Source organism: Macrobrachium nipponense, chromosome 26 (assembly GCF_015104395.2).
Source record: "Macrobrachium nipponense isolate FS-2020 chromosome 26, ASM1510439v2, whole genome shotgun sequence".
NCBI classification, from domain to species: Eukaryota; Metazoa; Arthropoda; class Malacostraca; order Decapoda; family Palaemonidae; genus Macrobrachium; species Macrobrachium nipponense.
In genome coordinates, this window is record NC_087215.1 from 26,183,700 (window position 1) to 26,188,916 (window position 5,217).

The window sequence follows — 5,217 nt, forward strand, 5'->3', positions numbered from 1 at the left end:
GCAGCAAGGAAATATCTGAGGTTCATGTTCCAAGGGAAAGTGTTCCAGTTTCCGAGCGTGTGTTCGGACTTTCGACTGCCCCTCAAGTCTTTACGGACATCATGAAGAATGTAGCTTATTGGGCTACATCTGGAAGGGATCAGGATCTCGTTATATCTGGACGATTGGCTAATAAGAGCCCAATGCGGAGAAAAAATGTCTGGAGGACCTTTTAGTGACTCTAAAGTTGACAAAGTCCTTAGGACTTTAGTAAATCACGAGAAATCCATGCTGACTCCCAGCAAAGTATTGTCTATCTGGGGATTCAGATGGATTCTCGGGATTTTCTAGCGTATCCTTCGCAGGAAAGGAGAGAACGCTGCCTAGAAAAGGTGTCAGTCTTCTTAAGGAAAGAACATTGTTTCCGCGAGGGAATGGATGAGCTTGCTGGGGACCCTCTCCTCGATGGAACAGTTTCGTTTCTTAGGAAGACTTCACCTACGACCCCTTCAATTTTATCTGGGAGAAGTGGGATTGGAAGTCCAACAATCTGGGAGAGACTTTTCCAATCTCGAAACGGATCAAGGAGAATATCCGTTGGTGGTTAGATCCCACAGAAACTAAGCAGGGAATCTCCCTTCGCTTACAGAAACCCGCGCCTAGCGTTGTTTGCAGACGCCTCAGATTCAGGGTGGGGAGCGACCCTAGGTTCGCAAGAGTGTCAGGCATTTGGGAAGGAGAACAAGTGTCCTGGCACATCAACAAGAAAGAGCTAACAGCCATTCATCTAGCTTTGGTTCATTTCGAGGAACAGTCTCAGGTCTGGGGATTCAGATTCACTCGGACAACACACAAAACCGCCCTCGCTTAATATAAATAAGCAAGGGGGGACGCATTCCTTTTCCCCCCCCCCTGTACGAATCAGCAAAGGATCTGCTGATTTGGGCACAGGAAAGGAAGATCTCTCTCCTCACAAGGTTTGTACAGGGAGAGAAAAATGTCCGGGCAGATCTGTTCGAAGCAGAAAAGATCAAGTCCTACCCACGGAACTAACCCACGGTGGAATGGACTCTCAATCCTCAGATTTGCCAACACTGTGGCATCTGTGGGAAGGCCCAATATAGACCTGTTTCGCGACCAACAAGAACCACAGATTAGAAACCTATTGCTCCCCGATTCTCGGATCTCCTCAAGCAGTAGCAGTAGACAGCTTTCTGCTAGATTGGACGGGCTTGGACGCGTACTTCCCCCTCCTTTCAAGATAGTAGGAGAAGTGTTGAGGAAGTTCGCTTGCTCGGAAGGAACAAGAATGACCCTCATCGCTCCCTTTTGGCCGGCTCTCGATTGGTTGACAGAGGTGCTGGAGTGGTTAGTGGATTTTCCAAGATCGTTCCACTAAGGAACGATCTTCTCAAACAACCCCACTTCGACAGGTTTTCACTCAAAACCTCCCCGCTCTAAGTCTGACCGCCTTCAGACTGTCGAAGACTTCGTCAGAGCAAGGGGCTTTTCACGAGAAGTGGCGAAGGCTATTGCAAGAGCCAGAAGAGTCTCCACTTCTAAAGTATATCAGTCGAAGTGGGAGTTGTTTAGAAGATGGTGTAGGGAAAGAAAAATATCCTCCTCCAGTACCTTCTGTACTGAAATCGCAGATTTTCTCCTATATTTGAGAAAGACTGTAAACCTGGCAGTTTCAACAGTGAAGGGTTACAGAAGTATGCTGGCCTCAGTTTTCGACATAGAGGAATAGATCTGACAAACAATAAAGATCTTCATGACCTTATAAGGTCTTTTGAGACCACGAAAGAACATGTAATCAAGAAGCCTAGCTGGAACTTGGATGTGGTCCTCAAGTTCCTAATGTCGGAAAAATTTGTACCGTCTCACGCAGCTTCGTTTTAGGGACTTAACAAGAAAGTCTTTATTCCTTTTTGCGTTAGCAACAGCCAAGAGAGTGGCGAGTTGCAAGCTTTGGAAGGTAAAGTGGGGTTTAAGAAAGATTCAGCGATTTTGCTCCTTCAAACCATTTTTTCTAGCGAAAAATGAAAATCCCTCAAAGCCTTGGCCAGAAGCTTTGATATAAAAAGGAATATCTTGCATTAACAGGGATAACTAGAAAGGACTTTTGTGTCCAGTCGGGCACTCAAGTTCTACCTGGAGAAGAGAAGTTGCTGAAAGGTACAGAAGAAAGTCTTTGGTGCTCTGTAGAGATCCGAAAAGAGCTTTCTAAAGACGCCCTTACATTCTTCATAAAAGATGTAATAAGGGAAGCTCACCTTAAATGCGAAGAAGAGCATTTCAAGGTTCTCAGAGTGAGAGCTCATGAAGTGAGAGCCATAGCTACGTCGATGGGCTTTTCACAAAAACATGGTCGCTTCAGGCTCTTATAGAGTCGACATTTTGGAGATGTAATTCGGTGTTCGCCTCGAATTACCTAAGAGATGTAAAAATTTCGTACGAAAAGTGCTTTGCTCTGGGAGCGTATGTTTCGGCGAATTCAGTGCTGGGAGAATGGGGCTGAGGCTAATCCTTCCTATTTAGTTTAAGGCTTAAATTACTGTTTATTGGTAGTTGTTTTTATTGGTTAATTGTCAGAGGGAATAGGACCCTCTTACAATTCATAGATTGTAACAAGACTAACATGGTCAGGTGATCGGGATTAGCTTCAGTGCTCTTTGTGATTTGTTTTATAACCTTAACTCTGTCATGTAAGAGGGCGAGTCTCCATTGATATGACAAAAGGTCAAGGCTCTACCATGTAAGTGGGTCAGCCCCCATTGGTACGATCCAGTATAGGCTCTGTCGCGTAAGCGGGCTAGCCCCCATTGACACGATCCAAGAGTTATTCACCATAGGTTCATTCCTCGTTGAAACTCTTGAGGCAAGCAGACTCATCGACAGTAGTCATGAAGTCTTCAGCCCAATAAGGTAGGAACTATGGATTATGTTATCCAAGAACATAGGTTGTTTTTTTCCCTTTTTTTTTAATGTATTTAGTTAAGTATTATTTTGTTTTTAGCTGTCTCTTGCCCGCCAACCAGGGTGCCAATCAGCTAAGTATATATCTGCTGGGTTAAGTTACTTGTACAAAAAATGATATTGTTAAGATACAATAAAGTTTTGTACATACTTACCTGGCAGATATATACGATTATGGCCCACCCAGCCTCCCCTCAGGAGACGGTGTAAGAGAAATTATGGCTTAGAAACGGAATAGTTCCAGACCCCGCCACCCCAGCAGGCGGAATGGTGGAATCACCTGACCTACCTGTCGCGTGTGCCGCGAGTTTTTGAAATTCTGTCGGGAGGACGACCGATGTCTATAGCTAAGTAATATCTGCCGGGTAAGTATGTACAAAACTTTATTGTATCTTAACAATATCATTTTCTTAGGATTTTTGAAGATTTTCCTGCTTACGACGATTTTCGGGTTACAATGCATCTCAGAACGGATCCTCCGTCGTAAACTGGTGACTGCCTGTATACCTAAAAAAGTCTCAACTATTCCTGTCAACAGATAGTCTATTTAGGGATGAGGATAGATTCAGTGACTTTTCAACTTTTTCATCCCTTCAAAGGGTGGAATCATGTACTGTATCCACAAGGTGAACCATGTTCTGTCTCTTTAGAAGTGTGTGGTGAAGGTGTAGATGAGCCTTTTGGGCACGCTTTCCTCTATAGAGCAATTTGTAACCTTGGGAAGACTTCCCATGAGGAATCTTCAGTTCTTCTTCAAGGTGAGTTGGGACAGAAAGAAGTTCCCAAATTCATTCGTATTCTAAGTGACGAACAAAATCAAGGAGGACCTGTGATGGTGGAGATCAGAAGACAGGTTTCTAGAAGGGAAGTCATTCCTCACTCTGAACCCTGATCTAGTCGTCTATTCAGATGCTTCCGATCTCGGTTGGGGACAGGGAAGTCTCGGGGATGTGGAACGCTCAACAGAGAGAGTGGCACATCAATCTGAAGGCAATCCAGAGGGATTTGTTGGAGTTCGCAGATTTGGTTCACAACAAAGTTGCGGTGCGTCCATTAGGACAACACAACAGCTCTGTCGTACATCAGGAAACCGGGAGGAACCCACTCGTTCTCTCTGCGAGGCAGCAAGAGACCTTCTTTGGGCAAATCGAAATCAGACAAGAATCTTGATTAGATTCACCCAAGGGAAATTCAACGTCTTAGTGGACGAATTGACCACAAAAAGCAGGTCCTTCCCACAGAGTGAATGTTGAACCTGGTCACCTGTGGTGTTCGATGAGGAACCCCTCACTCCCTGTATCTAAGAATGCTTTGGCTTTCTTCTTGAGAAACCTGATCTTAGAGGCCCACTCTTAGCGAAAAGATTCAGAGTTTGATTCTGTTTAAAGTTAAAGCTCATGTAGTAAAGCCGATAGCTACTTACTTTTATCTTGGGCACAACCTCTCATTAACTTCCATTGTCCAAGCACATATTAGAAGTGTAAGTCAGTGTTCGCGTGTTATTACCTGCAGGATATTGCAGTACCCTGGGTTCCTTTTTTAGTTGTTTTTTTGGCTGGCAGTGTTTGGTAAAGGGTGTTGGGTTGGGAATTGCTCCTTCCTTAGTTTGTCTCTTCGCTGTAAAAAAGGTTGTTGGGTCTTATAGGGAGTCTAGGGTTACTATTGTTGTACTCAGAGTACCTGTTAGCCTTTTAATTACAGTTAGGTATGGTTTTTAGAATTGTTTTCGTGGCGATATAATCACTCGGGTTTTGCTCTGTTGATATTGGTACTGTGGCCTGGACAGGGGCAGCTTTGTGTAGACCTTGCAGGCCACAGACTATTCCTTAGCTACTTGGATCCCACTAAGTAGTTGACGACCCTTGGCTATTCCGCCACATCTCTACTAGTTAAGATAAGCATAATCCAGAGGCAGTAGTCATCTCTACAGCTCTCTTAACAGGTTAGGAACCAACAAGCATTTTAATTAATGCTAGCACTAAGTGCATTCTTTTTATTTATTAAAAAGTATGTATATCTCCATGAATCCCACCTCCTACAATGTGGGACTCAGCTATATAACTACTTGTAAAGTTGCATACATTAAAATGACCTTTTTATAATAGAATAAGAATTTATGTAAACCTACCAAGTAGTTACATGATCAAAGCCCTTCTGCCTCCCCTCTCATGGATAATAGGGGATAAACTGAAACCAGTGTTGAGTTTGTTCCTCTCTCCCCTGGTAGTGGGCGGGCGGTGTCACCTAGCCAAATAGTAC